This window comes from Hemibagrus wyckioides, linkage group LG27 (assembly GCF_019097595.1).
Source record: "Hemibagrus wyckioides isolate EC202008001 linkage group LG27, SWU_Hwy_1.0, whole genome shotgun sequence".
Classification (NCBI taxonomy): domain Eukaryota; kingdom Metazoa; phylum Chordata; class Actinopteri; order Siluriformes; family Bagridae; genus Hemibagrus; species Hemibagrus wyckioides.
This window is the reverse complement of record NC_080736.1, coordinates 3,317,895-3,341,500: the sequence shown is the minus strand read 5'-3', so window position 1 is coordinate 3,341,500 and position 23,606 is coordinate 3,317,895. Positions and strand designations below refer to the sequence as shown.

Below are 23,606 nucleotides of genomic sequence, written 5' to 3'. Positions count from 1 at the left end.
CACACACACCCACAGATTCAATCCGGATTATTAACTAGAACTGAGTTTCACAGGCTTCATACAATACAAGAAGTACATCTTTTAACTTGAATGTTGTGGAAATTAAGATTTCTGATCATTTGGTCTCTATTTATTACGCAGCTTGAGCTGAATAGAAAAAGATTTGAATTATTTTTTTTGTTTTGTTTTGAGATCTTTTCCCTTTCAGCTAGAGTTAACGTTAACAATAACGGTCATGCTGGCACTGTGTAACACAATGACACTATAAAACACACAGAATTCTCTTTATAACGATTTCTAATAATGTTCTTGAGTTCTGTTTTCTTCTTAATAAGCTCTCATGAGCGCTAAGCTGCTGTGTTAGCATGGGGTGGAGTGAAATGTTTATAAAATGATTGACAGGCAGTGTTGCCAGATTAGACTGAAGATGTCCAGCCCAGCTACAGTTTAAACCCCGCCCATTTCAAAAATACCAGCCCAAAATGCATACTGTAATAACTAATACAGTAACACAGAATAGTGCAAAGGGCACTATTTATACACACACACACTACGTTAGCTACCTGTATACGTTTTATTTAATTATCAGACATAACATCAGAATTTTATAGCAGAATAATGGCGTATAAACACGCTTAGCCTGTTTATAGGGACTTAGGAACGAGTACAACAGCCCGCCAATCAGGATCGAAGTCTGATTGGACAGGACTGTCCTGAACCTTATTGGCTAAACTGAGCCATATTATTAAAACGTCAACATTACATATTATGCTTTATTATAAAATATCATGTTTATAGTCAAAAATAAAAACCCGCCAGTTGCATCACTAACCAGCCCGAATTTTATCAACCCACCCAATGCGTTTTTTTCCCGGTTAGACGTGACCAGAAGGAGCCCTATTGGGCAGGAACACTCCCAATCTAGCAACACTGTTGACAGGAGGGTTGTGTAAACGCAAACACAACTTCAGTTATTTATACATCGTTATACAACATGATTCTGTGCATCTTTTCTGTCATGCTTTAGACATGCGTTTATAACGAGTGTGTTCTTCATGCGTAATCGTGTTTTCATTAGAACACACAGAGATGAGCCGTAAAGGGTTAAACTGCAGGACGATCAGTGGGTCATTCAGGAAACGGCTCCGTTACTGACCGTTACGGCTCTGTATCATGAGCCACACCTCTCTCAGATCTGAGCGACCGATGCGCTTTGCTATTCTTTTTAACAACAAGATTAGCTTCCAGACCAACTTTGAATCCTTCAGTGAGATATTAAAGGATGTGTTTTAGACACAGTAATTTAGCTGAAATCTTTTCATAATCTTTATTTCAGACAGTGGGATTGATCAGGTTCTTTACAGCTAGCTGGAGACTAGACGTTTTGTGATTCTCAGTTTTTACCCAAAAACTTTCGGGTTCTTCCATGGATCACATTCGCAGACGTTACACAAGAGTGTCACAATGCGGATTAAAAGAACTGGGGGAAAAAAGGAAGAAAATGTTTGATATAGTGATAAAGCTTTATTCCTCTTATACTATAGCAAATTATGGTCTCTCTCTGTCTCTCTGTGCCTCTGTCTGTCTCTGTGTACGTCTGTCATTCTCTCTCTTTCTCTCTCTCTCTCTCTCTCTCTCTCTCTCTCTCTCTCTTTCCCCTTTCTCTCTTTCAGTCTGTCACTCTCTCTCTGAGTCCCCCCCATTCTCTTTCTCTGAGTCTTTCTCTCTCTAAGACAAAAAAAATGCAGCATGTGCAGCATGCAGCATACGTTACAGAGAAAAGTCCTGAAGAATTTTTCCTGTCTCGGAAAACCTATTTACTTATACACTTTACCTAGAACTGCTAAAAGCCCTAACACTGGAGATCCTCTCTCTAAACATTTTTCCGTAGTTTTTTCTGTGTACATCTCGATGCATCCTGATAACACGTTTCATAGAAATGTCTTGAAATGTCGTGAATGGTGGGAAGATGGAACAAGAAAATCTCAGGATCCTCCTGCACTTTATCTCCACGCTCCACGCTCAGGCTCGGTCACAGGTTTCCCTTATCTACCTCACACAGACCTCCACAAAATCTCTCTCCCAAAAATAGGTCGAAGAGATAGAGACAGAATCCAACTCGAACTCTGACGAATCGTACCCTTTTATTTCTTTTTTTAAACTGCAGATAATTTTAGTACTTAGATCATCTCAGGGAAAATAATCCTCCTAATGCGTCCTGCTGTAAAGAAAGTGTATGTTTGTGTGTGTGTGTTGGTTTTTTGTTTCTCTGGAAAAGGAAAAGAACACATCGCAGTAAAGTAAACATCGCAGACACACACACTCCTCAAACATGGGGGTCGTGGTCATGTTCGAAGGAAAAACTGGTAGCATGTTGAGTATTGTGCATCAAAAGGAATCTGTTTAATATGGAGGAGTGTGTTGGAGGAGTGTGTTCGGCAGCTTCCTACTCCTCCTCCCCTCCTCGATTCCTCGCTTCCTCCCTTTGTACCGAGCACAAAAGCTTGCAAATGTATGTATTTACACTCTAAATAAGTCCACTCGTGTTTGTAATGAGAGGAGGGACGAGGAGAGGTTTCTCCGAGCATTCAATGTATGTAATGTAATTATCGTGTGTGTGTGTGTATGATGTTTCTGCTCAGCTGATTTGTCCGGTCACGTGTGTCTCTGAGACGCTCTTTACTTTGTAAAGAGTAGAAACGATGCAGCTCGAGTGCTCCTGTGCCGAGGACACTCCATCGGTTCCCATGGTGAGCAGAGGGCACAGTCTACTCTGAGATGATGGGCCTTATGGTGCAGCTCCGTGACTGGCCCTATGCAGCACAGCACAGCAGCTAGGTTTAAGGGATATTTTCCTCCACAAACTGCGAGTCTTTCACCAATGGATACGTTTGCATGTTGGCATGAGTAGAAATTTATGTCGCTTAACGTCAGGAAGTGGAAGGAAGTTGTAGGAATATGAAGCTGAGGGTTTTCCTGGTTAAAAGTTTGGAGCTATAAGGTGTGCTCTCGAGTCGAATGCAGCATTTGAAAGCGTCCAGAGAAAAACAACCCAGGATGCAATCTGGTCGCGTTCTAGCTATCGTCAAGATCGGACAAATCCAAGACCACGATTCGGACAAAATCGAGGCGAGAACATGCCTTACAGTGGCTATGACCAAGTAAAGTGACACTGAGGGAACTCCAGGATAGAAATCAATCAGATCCTTTTCGAGGTCAAACCTTTACCTCATCCTCTACCTCAGTTTTCTGTAGTGTCAGTGATCAAGCTGATTTCTAGAAGGAGAACTTCGGAAACTGTGTTCATGTGAAATAAAGACCAAATATCTTTTTTACAAACTCTTCCTCGAGACCCAGACGCCCAAAACTGAGACAAGTCCAAATAAAAATCCCAATAAACCTGAGACAAGTCAATAAAGATGTGTAGTCAATAAAGAGGTGCAGACAATCAGCCTTTACCCGCTCGTTCCCCGTAGCTCCCCCCGATCATCTGACCAGCTGGTGACTGACCAAAACAGTGTTTTAATATCAGGTACAGTTTGTTCCTCAGAGTCAGATTTGTTGATCGGTGTGTGGTGATAGACTTTTTTTTTTATGCTAGATGAGTTCAAGACACTAGCCGTGTTCTAACCATGGTCTAGTTGCGTTCTAGCCGTGTTTTAGTTGTGTTCAAGACACTAGCCATGTTCTGTGTTCTAGCCGTGTTCCAGCTGTGTTCTAGACACTAGCCATGTTCTGTGTTCTAGCCGTGTTCCTGCTGTGTTCAAGACCCTAGCCGTGTTCTCACTGTGTGTTGTAAAATGGTGCAGAACACATCTGACAGACAGAATGTTGCTTGCTGTAATTTTCTTCTATTGTGTTAAATTGGTACCTTGGTGTTTTTCTGGATTAGGATGTAGTTGAGGTTTTCAGATACTTGCCCGAGTGTTTCACAGTACTTTTTTATTTTGTTTTTGTCCATACTGAACCCAGTATCTTCTTGTAATGTGTTGTTCAGTCAGGGGTATTTTATCTCTGTGTAAATTTCACCAGCTTTACTTTGTAGCCATCAAACGTTTATTCGTAAACTCGAGCCGCTCAGATAGCGAGTCTGTTTTAAACGGGGCTAGCAGCGCCGGTCAGGTCAGACCGTGTAGGGTTGCAGTGGTCAGATAAGACGTTACGGCTGGAAGTTCGTCAAGAACGACGTCCTGAGCCGATCTCGGGGTAAATACAGAGCCGAGACGAGGCGGCCCGAGGAGATTACAGACCCCCCGCAGGCATCAATTAACAGCCTCCCGAGCGGCAGTGTAGCGTGTTATTACCCTCACTCATGTGTTTACAGTTTCAGCAAATAACGGTGTGATATTAGTGTGTGTTGCTGAGCACTAAGGTAATGATGGTGATTAGTAGCAGGATGGTGGTGTTAGGTCAGGATCTTTGCTGATGGGGGTTATTTCTCTCGGTGGTAATGACCGTAATCAGCGTAATCAGTGTGTGTGTTTTAAATTCAGCTTCTTCTGTTTGTTTTTGTCTTCTCTGGATCCATGAAGTGTTTATCTGTACATCAGTGTCCGGTTGTTTGTCCAGGACTCGGTACGGATGTTTCCTCACACTGTTGTCTAACAGTCCAGAATCTTTTACCTGCATTTATTTATTTATTTTTGATTTTTTTACCTGTTCAGCTGTTTCTCCATGATCATCATGAGTCATATTACAGAGGAAATCCTTCCTATTCCACGAATAGACTCTTCCTGAGATGATCCAACGATTCCTGCTGAAGGATTTATCGCATCCTGTGATTTTTTTATATATATATATATATATTTTTTTTTTTTGTGCTTATTGATGATATTTTTATTGCCTGGTTATTTCCTCCAAAAAAATCTGTCCTGATTGTCATCAGGTTCACACCGCGCCGTATATCCATCACTTCAGACGCTTCGTCACCTCAGATTGCTGCTCTAGACTTATTGATTGTGGGCGTGTCCTGTTTTTAGTCGACTGATGGTAGTCAGTAGTTTTGCCCCTAGCGCCGAGGTAGCTACAGAGCGTGAATATAACCAGGTACAGAAAATTCAAAAAGAAACCTTTATTATTGCCACACACATTACAGCACAGTGGAATACTTTTCTTCGCATATCCCAGCTGAGGAAGTTAGGGTCAGAGGGCAGGGGCAGCTATGATAGAGCCCCCTTGGAGCAGAGAGGGTTAAGGGCATTGCTTAGCTGGCCAGCAGTGGCAGCTTGGTGGTGATGGGGCTTGAACCCCGATCTTCCGATCAACAACCCAGAACCTTAACCACTTGCATTGAATTATAGTAACGCTTAAAAGTTTACGCTTTGTGACGGTTAGTTGGCGAAAATTGACGTAAATGTCTATTTATCGTAAATAAAACATGTAAATCACGTAAAAATAGATGTGTTTTCTGTCTAAGAATCTTCTGGTGCCTATATTTATGAAACCAAAAACCATGTCTAGAATATTTCACATGTTTAACAAAACAGAGTCCCGTCGCTGCTCATTTGCATGAAGATTAGCTACGGAAGACAGTGTTTACGCTAGCAGCTGTCACTCGTGAGGACGTGGAATCTGTGACTCGTCGCTAGCATCTCAAGCTAACTAGCAACAAACTCTCTCCCGAGCCTCCAGAGATCTCTGCTGCTTCCTGGCGAGCTGTATTTCTTTCTTCACAACATCTACACGTTTAACGAGAGGTCATGTATGACCAAGGGGCTGTTTTCTTTCGGGGTTTCTGACAGTAAATCGGATGAAGACGATCGCAGGAAGACGTTTTAGCTAATGGTTCAGATTCGGATTTAATTTGCATCAAATTGAGGGGAAAAAATCGTTCAGGTTTCGCTGAAATTGCAACTTTGCTTCAGAAACATACGAATATCCTGAACGGCTCGCATGAGCGTCACCATGGAAACGTAGAAACGAAGCTTAGAAACAAAAACTGGCGCTACGTTTGAGCGTTACCATGGAAACGTTTCGTCTTTATCTGACGATTTATCCGTAAAAACGACACAAACTCATCGTTTAGTGTCTTAACCGTTCAGAAATATTTACAATACTGTAACTAGCGGATACATGCCTACTTCCTGTTTTTATGCAAATAGATGAGTGTTTAATTAGTTTCCTCATTTGCATATTCGCAGAGGATTTATATCAAAGCTTTAATGTTGAAAGTTTCTTTTACTGATTTATACGGCGACTTGTTGCACTTCGTTTGAATATAAAGAAATAAGGAACAGCATCTCTGAGGCGTGTAGTACCTGACCTTATGAATTATTCATATGCTGCTCATTAGCATAAACATTAAGCTTATTAGTGTTGGCCAGGCTGCTGGAACTGTGTGTGTGTGTGTGTTAATTAGAGAATGTTTTAGTGCAGGAATTCTGCAGTTTTTAGTAACGGCTCGTTAATCGCTCGCTTCATTGTGAACCTCGGCAGCGTGTGAAAGCTCGGGAATTCCTTTCAGCCGAGTCATGTGACGGGTCACAAGTGTGGGGGGGGGTGTCAGGGGGCGGAGCTTTCCAGTCCTGGAAGTGTTTCCCTTTTATCACAGTGTCCTTGAGATTATTTTGGAAGTGTGGTTTTGGGAAGTATGAATCAGGCTGGGAATATTTTCTCTCTCTTTATCTCGCTTTATTGTTTTCTCTCTCTCTCTCTCTTTTCTCTTTTACACACACCTTCACACACACGCACCCCTTCCCACACCAGGACCTCCTGCTGAAAGGCCTCATTGTTGTACAGTTAAACACCATTGTGGTTTACTGTGTGTGTGTGTGTGTCTTCTCATCATGCTTTTAAGGAATTCCGATGTGGGAATTCTTTCCCAGCTCTATTTTTTACTTTTTACAGCTTGTGTATGACAACACTTATTCATCTAATTAAACAGGGGAAATAATTAACGCTGCATAATTAAATATTTAACTCCACTCCGGAAATTTCTCCCCGTTTGGTCCGTACGGTGCCTCGGAGTCTGCACGGAGGAATAAAAACGAGATCTCGCTTTCACGATGTTCCGGTCACGTTGGTGTTATAATTCCAGGAATGGAATTCTGTGGTTCAGACAGAGATGTGTGATCGTGATATTACTACACGAGGAATTCTCTCGGTGCTTGATGCTCTGTGTTCTGCTGGGTTTACCGGAATATTCCGCGTGAACGGAACGGATCACCGTTAGCGACTCGCACCGCATCAACACGTGCGAGGAAGAGGATCTGGAAAACGAAACAGTTTTTGTTTAGCTGTTTTGATCTGCTAGCACATTTATTTAGATTAGGGGGCGGGGGAGGGGTGATGGATCTCGAACACTATTGGCTGACGTGTGAATCGGTCAATTTACACCTCATCACGTGCTCAGACTTCCTGTTTCAGAAGGAATCACGTCGGTGTACGGAATCCATCCAGGCCATTTCAGCTAGCTAAAGTGTCGCCGGCGGAGTGTACGGTTGCCTAGCAACAGTGTTTTGTTTTTCCAACTCGAATGCGTGTTTCTTTCACCTTTTTGAAAGGCTAGAATCATGTAAAATGGATATTTTAAAGATTTTAACGTATCTAAACGATATATAAAGGACCCCAGATTTATTTTTTTTATAGTGGAAAGCGTGGTGGTGTGGAGCGAGGGCTGTGGCTCGAGTGTTATCGGAGAGAAAAAACACACTCGCCTCGGCTGCTTATCAGCACATTCCTGCCCTCTGGATGTGTGTGTGTGTGTGTGTGTGTGTGTGTGTGTGTGTGTGTGTTATGGGAGTAGCGGTGTAGATAAGGCTGGAGCTGTTCATTGGGTCACTGCAGCGCTGATTTAAAGGCTCCTGTGGCCTCTGGGTCTGCTTATTGTCCCTGACCTGCCACCACACACTCGAAATAAAGTGCTGTGTGTGTGTGTGTGTGTGTGAGAGAGTGTGTGTGTGTGTGTGTGAGAGAGAGAGAGAGATGGCTTTTTTTTTTTACGTAAGCGCAGACGCTAACAGTGCGCTGGCTACACCGCTAATCATGCACACGTTCGTTTTTATCGACTTTCTAGCCGCTGAAGGTGAAGGACACGAGGATTAGATTAACGTTCCCCAGCCGAGCCGAGCCCTGCGCGTTCCCGCCGTTTTTTCGGAGAGATCCGGCGGGTTAGGGGTAAATTCACACCAGGTCCTGTAGAGAGGAGGAGAGAAGAGACGTGGGTTCTTCATTCTGTTTGTGGAGAAATAAAGAAATAATCTGAAAACTCTAATCTGACTGGATATGAGGAACATCTGTGTTTCAAAGAGAATTAAGACAGACTCTCTCTCTCTCTCTCTCTCTCTCTCAGATTTCTTTTTTTTTTTCTATCTGTCTATCTTTCAATATCTCTCCCCCCCCCGATCTGTCTGTCTGTCTGTCTCTCTCTCTGTCTCTCTGTGTTCTTTTTCTGACTATCTGTCTTTCATTATCTATCCATCTCTCTCTCTCTCTCTCTCTCTCTCGCTCTCTCCTTTTTTTGGTGTAATGACCTGATGTGAACGCCACACTGGCCACGCCCCCTAACCCACCCGAGTAATAGTGTCAGTATTCGGCTGTAGTTTTGTTGCTGCTCACAACACACTCACTACACAACACACTCACTACACAACACACTCACACTCACTACACACCACACTCACACTCACTACACACCACACTCACACTCACTACACAACACACTCACTACACAACACACTCACTACACACCACACTCACACTCACTACACAACACACTCACTACACACCACACTCACTACACACCACACTCACACTCACTACACAACACACTCACTACACAACACACTCACACTCACTCACTCACTACACAACACACTCACTACACACCACACTCACACTCACTACACAACACACTCACTACACACCACACTCACACTCACTCACTACACAACACACTCACACTCACTCACTACACACCACACTCACTCACTACACAACACACTCACTACACACCACACTCACTACACACCACACTCACACTCACTACACAACACACTCACACTCACTACACACCACACTCACTACACACCACACTCACTACACACCACACTCACACTCACTACACAACACACTCACTACACACCACACTCACTACACAACACACTCACACTCACTACACACCACACTCACACTCACTACACAACACACTCACTACACACCACACTCACACTCACTACACATCACACTCACTACACAACACACTCACACTCACTACACACCACACTCACTACACACCACACTCACTACACACCACACTCACTACACAACACACTCACACTCACTACACACCACACTCACTACACACCACACTCACACTCACTACACACCACACTCACACTCACTACACACCACACTCACTACACACCATACTCACACTCACTACACACCACACTCACTACACACCACACTCACACTCACTACACACCACACTCACACTCACTACACACCACACTCACTACACACCATACTCACACTCACTACACACCACACTCACACTCACTACACACCACACTCACACTCACTACACAACACACTCACTACACACCATACTCACACTCACTACACACCACACTCACACTCACTACACAACACACTCACACTCACTACACAACACACTCACACTCACTACACACCACACTCACACTCACTACACACCACACTCACTACACACCACACTCACACTCACTACACACCACACTCACACTCACTACACAACACACTCACTACACAACACACTCACTACACACCACACTCACACTCACTACACAACACACTCACACTCACTACACAACACACTCACACTCACTACACAACACACTCACACTCACTACACACCACACTCACACTCACTACACAACACACTCACTACACACCACACTCACACTCACTACACACCACACTCACACTCACTACACACCACACTCACACTCACTACACACCACACTCACACTCACTACACACCACACTCACACTCACTACACAACACACTCACTACACACCACACTCACACTCACTACACAACACACTCACACTCACTACACACCACACTCACACTCACTACACACCACACTCACACTCACTACACAACACACTCACTACACAACACACTCACTACACACCACACTCACACTCACTACACACCACACTCACACTCACTACACAACACACTCACTACACACCACACTCACACTCACTACACACCACACTCACTCACTACACAACACACTCACACTCACTACACACCACACTCACTACACACCACACTCACACTCACTACACAACACACTCACACTCACTACACACCACACTCACTACACACCACACTCACTACACAACACACTCACACTCACTACACACCACACTCACACTCACTACACACCACACTCACTCACTACACACCACACTCACACTCACTACACACCACACTCACACTCACTACACACCACACTCACACTCACTACACAACACACTCACTACACACCACACTCACACTCACTACACACCACACTCACTACACGACACACTCACACTCACTACACACCACACTCACACTCACTACACACCACACTCACACTCACTACACGACACACTCACACTCACTACACACCACACTCACACTCACTACACACCACACTCACTACACAACACACTCACACTCACTACACACCACACTCACACTCACTACACAACACACTCACACTCACTACACAACACACTCACTACACACCACACTCACACTCACTACACACCACACTCACACTCACTACACACCACACTCACACTCACTACACAACACACTCACACTCACTACACACCACACTCACACTCACTACACAACACACTCACTACACAACACACTCACTACACACCACACTCACACTCACTACACAACACAACACACTCACACTCACTACACAACACACTCACTACACAACACACTCACACTCACTACACAACACACTCACTACACAACACAACACACTCACACTCACTACACAACACACTCACTACACAACACACTCACACTCACTACACAACACACTCACTACACAACACTCACTACACAACACACTCACTCACTACACAACACACTCACACTCACTACACAACACACTCACTACACAACACACTCACACTCACTACACAACACACTCACTACACACCACACTCACACTCACTACACAACACACTCACTACACAACACACTCACACTCACTACACAACACACTCACTACACAACACACTCACTACACACACCACACTCACTACACAACACACAACACACTCTCTACATGACACACAACACACTCTCTACACACTCACACTCACTACACAACACACTCACACTCACTACACAACACACTCACTACACAACACACTCACACTCACTACACAACACACTCACTACACAACACACACTCACTACACAACACAACACACTCACACTCACTACACAACACACTCACTACACACCACACTCACATTCACTACACACCACACTCACACTCACTACACAACACACACACTACACACCACACTCACACTCACTACACAACACTCACTACACAACACACACTCACTACACAACACACTCACTACACAACACAACACACTCACACTCACTACACAACACACTCACTACACAACACACTCACTACACAACACACTCACACTCACTACACAACACACTCACTACACAACACACTCACACTCACTACACAACACACTCACACTCACTACACAACACATTCACACTCACTACACAACACACTCACTACACACCACACTCACTACACACCACACTCACTACACAACACACTCACTACACAACACACTCACACTCACTACACAACACACTCACTACACAACACACTCACTACACAACACACTCACACTCACTACACAACACACTCACTACACAACACACTCACTACACAACACACTCACACTCACTACACAACACACTCACTACACAACACACTCACACTCACTACACAACACACTCACACTCACTACACAACACATTCACACTCACTACACAACACACTCACTACACAATACACTCACACTCACTACACACCACACTCACTACACAACACACTCACACTCACTACACAACACACTCACACTCACTACACAACACACTCACACTCACTACACAACACTCACACTCACTACACAACACTCACACTCACTACACAACACACTCACTACACACACCACACTCACTACACACAACACACTCACACTCACTACACAACACACTCACTACACACCACACTCACTACACACCACACTCACTACACACACCACACTCACTACACACCACACTCACTACACAACACACTCACTACACAACACACTCTCTACACGACACACAACACACTCTCTACACAACACACAACACACTCTCTACACAACACACAACACACTCTCTACACACCACACTCACTACACACAACACACTCACTACACGACACACAACACACTCACTACACACAACACACTCACACTCACTACACAACACACTCACACTCACTACACACCACACTCACTACACACACCACACTCACTACACACCACACTCACTACACAACACACTCTCTACACAACACACAACACACTCTCTACACAACACACTCACTACACGACACACAACACACTCACTACACACAACACACTCACTACACACAACACACTCACACTCACTACACACAACACACTCACTACACAACACACTCACACTCACTACACAACACACTCACACTCACTACACACCACACTCACTACACACACCACACTCACTACACACACCACACTCACTACACACCACACTCACTACACACCACACTCACTACACACACCACACTCACTACACACCACACTCTCTACACAACACACTCTCTACACAACACACAACACACTCTCTACACACCACACTCACTACACACAACACACTCACACTCACTACACACAACACACTCACACTCACTACACAACACACTCACACTCACTACACACCACACTCACTATACACACCACACTCACTACACACCACACTCACTATACACAACACACTCACTACACGACACACAACACACTCACTACACACAACACACTCACACTCACTACACACCACACTCACACTCTCTACACACCACACTCACTACACACAACACACTCACTACACGACACACAACACACTCACTACACACAACACACTCACACTCACTACACAACACACTCACACTCACTACACACCACACTCACTACACACCACACTCACTACACACAACACACTCACTACACACTCACACTCACTACACACAACACACTCACTACACACAACACACTCACTACACAACACACTCACTACACACTCACACTCACTACACACAACACACTCACACTCACTACACAACACACTCACACTCACTACACAACACACTCACACTCACTACACACCACACTCACTACACACCACACTCACTACACACCACACTCACTACACACCACACTCACTACACGACACACAACACACTCTACACAACACACAACACACTCTCTACACACTCACACTCACTACACACCACACTCACTACACAACACACTCACACTCACTACACAACACACTCACACTCACTACACAACACACTCACACTCACTACACACCACACTCACACTCACTACACAACACACTCACACTCACTACACACCACACTCACACTCACTACACACACCACACTCACTACACACAACACACTCACTACACGACACACAACACACTCACTACACGACACACAACACACTCACTACACACAACACACTCACTACACAACACACTCACTACACACCACACTCACTACACAACACACTCACTACACAACACACTCACTACACACACCACACTCACTACACAACACACAACACACTCTCTACACGACACACAACACACTCTCTACACAACACACAACACACTCTCTACACACCACACTCACTACACACAACACACTCACTACACGACACACAACACACTCACTACACACAACACACTCACACTCACTACACAACACACTCACACCCACTACACAACACACTCACTACACACACCACACTCACTACACACCACACAACACACTCTCTACACGACACACAACACACTCACTACACAACACACTCACTACACGACACACAACACACTCACTACACACAACACACTCACACTCACTACACAACACACTCACACTCACTACACAACACACTCACACTCACTACACACCACACTCACACTCACTACACACCACACTCACTACACACCACACTCACTACACACACCACACTCACTACACACCACACTCACTACACACCACACTCACTACACACACCACACTCACTACACACCACACTCACTACACAACACACTCTCTACACAACACACAACACACTCTCTACACACCACACTCACTACACACAACACACTCACACTCACTACACACAACACACTCACACTCACTACACAACACACTCACACTCACTACACACCACACTCACTATACACACCACACTCACTACACACCACACTCACTATACACAACACACTCACTACACGACACACAACACACTCACTACACACAACACACTCACACTCACTACACAACACACTCACACTCTCTACACACCACACTCACTACACACAACACACTCACTACACGACACACAACACACTCACTACACACAACACACTCACACTCACTACACAACACACTCACACTCACTACACACCACACTCACTACACACACCACACTCACTACACACCACACTCACTACACACCACACTCACTACACACACCACACTCACTACACACACCACACTCACTACACACACCACACTCACTACACACAACACACTCACACTCACTACACACCACACTCACACTCACTACACAACACACTCACACTCACTACACAACACACTCACACTCACTACACAACACACTCACACTCACTACACAACACACTCACTACACACACCACACTCACTACACACACCACACTCACTACACACACCACACTCACTACACACACCACACTCACTACACACCACACTCACTACACACCACACTCACTACACGACACACAACACACTCTCTACACACTCACACTCACTACACAACACACTCTCTACACAACACACAACACACTCTCTACACAACACACTCACTACACGACACACAACACACTCACTACACACAACACACTCACACTCACTACACACAACACACTCACACTCACTACACACAACACACTCACTACACAACACACTCACACTCACTACACAACACACTCACACTCACTACACACCACACTCACTACACACCACACTCACTACACACACCACACTCACTACACACCACACTCACTACACACCACACTCACTACACACCACACTCACTACACAACACACTCACTACACAACACACTCTCTACACAACACACAACACACTCTCTACACACCACACTCACTACACACAACACACTCACTACACGACACACAACACACTCACTACACACAACACACTCACTACACAACACACTCACACTCACTACACACCACACTCACTACACACACCACACTCACTACACACCACACTCACTACACACAACACACTCACTACACACTCACACTCACTACACACCACACTCACTACACAACACACTCACACTCACTACACACAACACACTCACACTCACTACACAACACACTCACACTCACTACACAACACACTCACACTCACTACACAACACACTCACACTCACTACACACCACACTCACTACACAACACACTCACACTCACTACACACCACACTCACTACACGACACACAACACACTCTCTACACAACACACAACACACTCTCTACACACTCACACTCACTACACAACACACTCACACTCACTACACAACACACTCACTACACACCACACTCACTACACACCACACTCACTACACATAACACACTCACTACACACCACACTCACTACACACAACACACTCTCTACACAACACACTCTCTACACAACACACTCTCTACACAACACACAACACACTCTCTACACAACACACAACACACTCTCTACACAGCACTCTCACTACACAGAAGAACCTTGGAGCACGTTGGACAGTTAATTACCGATTTACTGCTAACTAATTACTAACTAACTGCTAACTACACAGATCATAATGATACTGTGGTGATAAGAGTAATAGCATTATAAAATAAATGTAAATAAATAAATTGATATTGTAAAAAGACAGTATGGCAGGAATGATGGTCTTGTATCGGCGTGTAACGTTGGAACTGATATGCAAATATTATGCAAATATGAAATCATATCTGAAACATGAGGTTCTTCCTTCTTTCAGAAAATTCCTTCCAGGTCTGGTGTGTGAAATGTTTCGTCATCAGATCTTACCTTTTAATGTAGTGAAAATATCCCAGGTGCAACTTCAGGTGTGTGCGCGTGTGTGGGCGTGTGTGTGTGCGCGTGTGTGTGCGCGTGTGTGTGCGTGTGTGTGCGCGCGTGTGTGCGCGCGTGTGCGCGCGTGTGTGTGCGTGTGTGTGCGTGTGTGCGCGTGTGTGTGTGTGTGTGTGGCAGTAAACGCAGGCTGCATTGCTGCAGATTGAGCTGCAGTTGGAGCTGCAGGTGTGTGTGTGTGCTTCCGTGAGTGTGCACATGTTCGGGGGAGGGGATGAAGAGTGTGTGTGTGTGTGTGTGTGTGTGTGTTGCAGCACTGGATTGCGTTGTGCTGTCAGATATACGGATAGCACGCAACAACCCTGCGTGCACACACTGTCTTCCTAGATTTTACTCTCTCGCTCTCTCTCTCTCACACACACACATCTTTATGGACCTGCAAGGATTCTCGCGGTTGCTGTGCGTGTGCTGAAGTGTGACAGGATATCCCCTCCTCTCTTCTCCTCGCCTGTGTGTGTGTGTTTGCATTGGAGTTTATCTGCAAGACGCATCTCCTTTTCCCGGGAAAGATGCAGACTCACCGTGCATCGCTCTGACGACGGAGCCGTACGGGACACTCGTGTCTCTCTCTCTCTCTCTCTCTCTCTCTCTCTCTCGTGTGCTTTATCAGAATGGAATGTATTATTTGTGTACGGAGATCCGAGGTCACTCAGTGCTGAGTAATCTACCTCATCGAACACTGACCTGTAAGTAGATTTACTTCATCACCGTACATCCGGAGAGAGAGAGAGAGAGAGAGGAAAGCGTTATAGCGCATGTTTGTGTCATAACAACGAACACACTGATCTGATTAAATGTCATGGTTTGGGGGGGGATTTCTGTACAGGATGAGGATGATGAAGGTTATGAGGCGTGTATTAAACAGCACTGGGTTGTGAGGTGTTTAAAGGAAACAGGAAGTTTAGAATTTTTTGAGTGATGGAGCTGCTCTTGTACCTTAAGCGGTTTTACCAGCGGCCCTGTCTCTGCTCCGGGGAATCGTCTCTGTCTCTCTGTCTGTCTGCCTGTCTGTCTTACTATCCCTCTTTCTCTACATTTCTCTCAAATTTAAATCAGCTTTATTGGCTGTTATAAAGGAGACACATGGAATAGGAGGAGGAGTGGGGCAAGAGTGTTAAAGCTGAATGAAGGGATGAGTTTCAGTGGAAGACTCGGTGTCTGTCCCTCCTGTAATGGCAGGACGACACACACACACACACACACCGAACTGCAGATCAACACAATCTGCCTTCTCTCACAAAACACACAAGAGCTTGTCCAGGTTATCTGTCTAAAGGAACTCAGCTAGAATTTGCCCCATGTGTGAATGCTGTGTGTTCGCTGCACTCGTCCTCTACCACTCAGTGTGTGCAGTGTGAGTACAGTCTGTCCTCTCTCTGTCTCCAGCTCTGCCTGTCTGTCTCACGGTCTGTGTCTCTCTTTCACTGTCTGTCTCTCTCTGACTGTGTCTTAATCTCTCTCTCTGACTCTGTCTGTGTCTTTCTCTCACTGTCTTTGTCTCTCTTGACTGTCTGTGTCTCTCTCACTGGCTGTGTCTCTCTCACTGTCTGTGTGTCTCTCTGAGTTTCCCTCTCACTATCTCTGTCTCTTTCTCACTGTCTGTGTCTCTCTTTCACTGTCTGTGTCTCTGACTATCTGTGTGTCTCTCTCACTATCTGTGTCTCTCACTTTCTGTTTCTGTCTTACTCTCTGATTATCTGTCTCTCTCTGTCTGTGTTCCTCTCCCTCACTATCTCTCTCTCTCTCTCTCTCTGTCTGTCTGTCTGTCTATATTTCACCTTCAGTTTCACCAAGCTTTATTGGCATGACCACGTACATGTAGAGTATTGCAGTACAGTATAGCCAAAGTATTATGGCAAAGAGAAGAACATCTCTTATTAACAAATTTATTATTTATTACAATGAGTTTCCATAGAAACATAGTAATATAGATAATAAATTAGATTTATAATACCGATAAGACAAACTTGTGTGTGTTTGATTGGGTTATCTGTTTATTTATTTGGTTTAGTGTGGGTTCTAAATCTGCCACACTCTCTCAGATGATCTCTCTCTCTCTCTCTCTCTCTCTCTCTCTCTGTTAAAATCAGTGTCACCTGTGTGTGTGTGTGTGGGTTTCTCATGACTGCTTTTCTCTGTTGTGTGAAATATCATTGAGGTTTGAAATATAAACACACTCCTCATGATTGATTTTGCGTATCTCAGCTATAAACTCAAGCTAAAGCTCTCTAGCGAAATCTGAAGGGTTTGATATCCAAGCAAAATATCAGAGCACATGAATGTAATATGGAGTTGTCCCACCCTTTACAGCTATAACAGCTTCAACTCTTCTGGGAAGGCTTTCCACAAGGTTTAGGAGTGTGTTTATGGGAATTTTTGACCATTCCTCTAGAAGCGCATTTGTAAGGTCATGGACTAATGCTGGACGAGAAGGTCTGGATCACAGTCTCCGCTCTAATTCATCCCAAAGGTGTACTATGAGGTCAGGACTCTGTGCAGGTCAGTCAAGTTCCTCCACACCAAACTCACTCATCCATGTCTTTATGGACCTTGCTTTGGTCACTGGTGTGCAGTCATGTTGGAACAAGAAGTTCATCCCCAAACTGTTCCCACAAAGAGCATGAAATTGTCCAAAATGTCTTGGTATGAAGCTGAAGCATTAAGAGTTCCTTTCACTGGAACTAAGGGGCCGAGCCCAACCCCTGAAAAACAACACCTGAATTCAATGATTTGACAATAGTTTGACAACTTTTGACAACATAGTGTATCAATAGAGCTGCAAGAAGCGATCTATGGGGTCCAAGCAGAATTTGCAGATCGGAAACGTAAATGAATTGATGCACATCGTGTGTCATGTAAATTGTTATTAAATTATTATTATTTCTTCCATGTTTACAGAAAACACTCATTTGATTCTAGCAGGAATAAATAGATATTAGATAAAATTTTACTCTTTTCTTTTTCTTTTTTTTTTAAATTTATATTATTCACTTTTCTGCTCTCTGAAATCTTTCCCAGCTTCAGACTCATTATATATACAGCTCTTTAAGACAGAGACTTTTATTTTTTTGATTGTTTGTTTGTGTTTAATTCTGTACAAAGGTTCTGTTTCACCAGAAGAACAGCTGAAGCAGCTTAATACGGACTCCTTAAACGTTATCGTGACTCCTTCACTGTTTATTTAAACCAACAAACAAAAAAAATCCTTGGTAAACAGGAAACGCCCTTTCTGTGCTGTGTCACTGCGTGTGGCAGCTTCCTGTCCGGTATAATCAGCAGCTTACGGACAAACTGCAGCAAACATCTGCAACACACACACACACACACACAAATAATGGCTGTAGATAAATATCTAGTAGCAGGAAGTCAGCAGAGTTGGTGCCCATTAAAACTTTTGATGGTTTCGGTTTAAGGTTTAAGCGTCAGTGTGTTCCTTGAGGAGAACGCTAGATCTAGGACAATGGTCCTCAAAGAACCAGAACCATTTAAAAGAAGGAGCTTCATGTCCTAAAAGGTTGTGTTTTTCAGTTAAAGAAGTTCTGGCTTAGAAACCTCGATCTAGGCAACACTGTGAGTGTTTGTTTGTTCCAGTGTGTGCGAGAGGATGTGATGTCATTTCCTGTTCGCCGAAACAATGAGAAGGGTCAACGCTCAGAACATGGAGCCTTTCAACACCAGATGAACCTAGATCAAAGATTTCTGGGGCTGAAACTGCATCAGCTTTGCAGAAGTGTGTGTGTGTGTGTTGGAGAGGTGTGTGTTGGGGTCTGGCAAGATTACATTAGCATTATCAATAATTGATTGGCATTGCAGGTAGAATATCCGCACTCAGCTGCCTTATGTTCCCCTCAGGATCAAACCGTCCAGACTAATAACTCACACACACCTCACACACACACACATCTTGACTGTTTCACGTTTCACACAGCAACACTTTTCTTCTCTGTGAGTCCATGAGGCGTGAATACAATCTGGGGGTAAAACAAAACCCAAAAATACAGCCCCGGTCAGAGCCGAAAAGTTTTGTCCGTCAGGTTTCCATGCCGACCTGGAAAGTTATTCTGGGACAGCAGTGTCCGACTGGATAAAACTAGGCTTGGTGCGATATTGATTTTTCCCACCATTAAAAAAAATAAAAATAAATAAATCTTTCAGCCGTCCCAAACGGATAGATTAGCATGTAAACGATTTGGATGCTACCATGGCAACAAGTTGTCTCCTGCCAAGAGTGAAGTCTTCACACGTGAGACCTGCAAGATACATAATCGTTCCCAATTCCTGCTCAAGTGGTGTGACTTATGATAACGTATCTTATGTGTACGTGACGTGCACGTGATTGGCTGGCGTCGCTGTGATTGACCAGAGAGTATAGCCCCTCCCATTTACACGCGCCCGTCTGTTGCGTCGCTTCAATTACTGCTTTTACACATACTTTAAAACCAGATGTGCTCGTCAGGCCGCTTTTTGGTTCTCTAGGCGTTTAGACGTGGAACATCTAAGTAAGTATCACTTACGTTATAGCAGCTATAAACACCCCCCCCATCCAGAAAACTTGCATCTGATTGGTGCGGACACTGGAGACTCCTTCCACAAATGCTTAACCAACACATGTTGCCATAGAAACAATAACGTATCAGAACAAGTGCATTCATGGTAGTATTATAGTATCAACACCTTCTGACCAATCAGGATTCAGAATGTACCACTTGAAGCGGCTGAACAGAAAGCTTCACCTGAGAGTTGTTTAAGAATCTCTCGCTCAAACACACAGACTCTTCAGTGCAAAATCAAGGTTCTGGGCTTTAAAAAGGACTCCCACTCCTGACCTTTGACCCCCAGAGGTGAATTTGGCTTTCAGCTCAGGTCTCTGTTCCGGCCGCGAACAAAAAAAAAGTTTAACATATAAATACACACAGCATGAAGAGCCTCGTTGTTCAGGAGAGTGTGTGTGTGTGTGTGGAACTTCAGATATCTCCAGATGTCTGTTTCTCATTTGTTTTCCTTTTCCTCCGTATAAACAGACTGTTTTCGTGGTCCTGTTCCCCTCGTTGTGTTTGATTTGGCGTTCGGAGAAAATGCCACAGCTCCATCAGCATGCTTTGTGGAGATTACGCTCAGTCTGGTGAACAATGCCGGATCTTGTGTTCCCGCTTGGAAACTTTTCAAACCGCGCCGCTTTATCTGCTCTGAACAGCAAATCACACTGCTTTCAGTTTGGACCTGGATCAGAGGGAGCGAGGTTCAGATCCATCATCCAAAACTCTTTACTTTCCACACATGTGCTTTATAGAAGGTCCAGGTGATGCTATGAATAAATCAAATCAAGATCAAAAAAAAGTTTTTCAAAGGGGTTATATATAATCTCTGACCTTCTGGCAGATGGTTCCAGATTTGGGCAGCAGAGAAGCTAAACCAGAGCCTCCATGCTTGGTTTCATCTCAAGGTTGGCCGTGTCTGAGATGTTCCAGCATAGAAATTAAACCTGAGCCACCATTATTGGTTCTAACTCCAGGATGGCCAAATCTGAGCTCTTCTGGCACGTGATTTCAGCTTAGAAACTGCATTAGAGCCACTGTGCATGGTGCTAGCTCCAGGTACTTTAACATCTGGCACCTGGTTTCAGCTTTAAGCAGCATAGACATTAAAGCAGAGCCGACACCCCTGCTTTCAGCCCTAGGTGCTTAAAGATCTCACAATTGGTTTAAGCTAATTGAAGTTCTTATTTAGAGGTTCAGTTAGATCCACAATGCTTGGTTCTAGGTACAGGTCTGAGCTCAGGTCAGTTGGTTTCAGCTTTTGGCCTGGAAACTAATTGGCCATCTTTAGATCTACAACCAGGAATGGAAGATCTTCATTCTTGGTTCTAGATGTAGGTACTTGAAGATGACCAAATCTGAGATGGGCTGTTGATTTTAACTTTGACCAGCATAGAAGTTAAATTAAACTTCATGGTTTTAAACTATAGCTGGTGTCATGGTTTTAAACTATAGCTACTTGAGATCTTAGATGTTCTCAGTGTTGGTTTCAGCTCTGAGCAACAGAAAAGTTATATTAGATCCAGTATGCATGGTTCTAGCACCTACTTGAGATGGTCTGAGTCTGAGATCATCTGGCAGTGAGAGAAACTAAACCAGATCTTCCCTGCTTGGTTGTCCATCTAGCGACATAAAGATGCCCAAATCTATGATCTTCTCACAGTTAATTTCAGCTTTAGGTCCCATAGAAGTTGTATTAGATCCAACATGCTTGGTTCTAGCTCCTGGTACTTTAAAGGTGGCCAAGTCTGAGCTCATTTGGCAGTTGATTCCAGCTTCTGGCATTGTTGATGCTTAAATTAGATCCACCATGCCTAATACCTGCCTTAGGTACTCTAAAGACGGCCAAGTCTGAGATCATCTGGCAGCTGAATTGGAAGCTAAATTGGAGCCATCTTGCTTGGGTTTGGATCTAGGTATTGTTTGCTGATTGGGCCAATAGTGACCTGAGAGATCTGTAATGTTCATGCAGATCTGGAGGTTTGCACCAACCTTTCATCTTTCCTGCTCATTTTTCTGTTGGAGATTTGCATTGTACTTAAGTGCTAAAACTCATCTGTCTGGAGCTTCAGTGGCGGTCAGTGATGGCGGAGAGCTTTATTTGTTATTGTTATTTGTCATGGTGACGGTTCTAACTGAGAGAAGATCAATCAGTCCTACTCTGATCTTTGCCCTGATTTCCAGTGCTGTTTTCTAACACGCCCTTGTTGACTTCCTCTCGCCATTTCCCCTTCAGGCAACCCCTGTTACTATCTTTCATGCCAGTCCAATACCGGAGTGAGGTTAGTTAACTGAGCCCCAGGAGACCCGTGAGGTCGATTTAACCTAAACACTACAGAGCAAGACGATACCACGCCGTCCTTTCAGTCCCTTTTCATCTGATTTCAGTGGAATCTCACGTTATTTAAGGAGAAGATAAAGCAGCGCGTCGTCTCGGCTCTCTCGCACCCCTGGGTGAAAGTGTAAGCCTCCAGCACTGCTATTTTTTCCCTCATGGACGATATAAACTGGGTCATTCTGCTTCGGAGAGACCGA

The 23,606-nt window shown here is 44.4% G+C and overlaps 1 protein-coding gene across 10 annotated transcripts in view; it reads left to right on the top strand.

Annotated features, from left to right (window-relative positions):
- tjp1a (tight junction protein 1a) overlaps nucleotides 1-23,606 on the top strand; it is a 114,004-nt gene that overhangs the window by 57,671 nt on the left and 32,727 nt on the right. Inside the window, exon 1 of one of the 10 annotated variants that reach the window (XM_058382222.1) lies at nucleotides 17,079-17,222. The exons of the other annotated variants lie outside the window; for them this stretch is intronic. The gene's annotated coding sequence lies outside the window, so the exon portion shown is untranslated. Of the gene's footprint in view, nucleotides 1-17,078; nucleotides 17,223-23,606 lie in introns of those variants that run through there. 10 annotated transcript variants of the gene reach the window in all.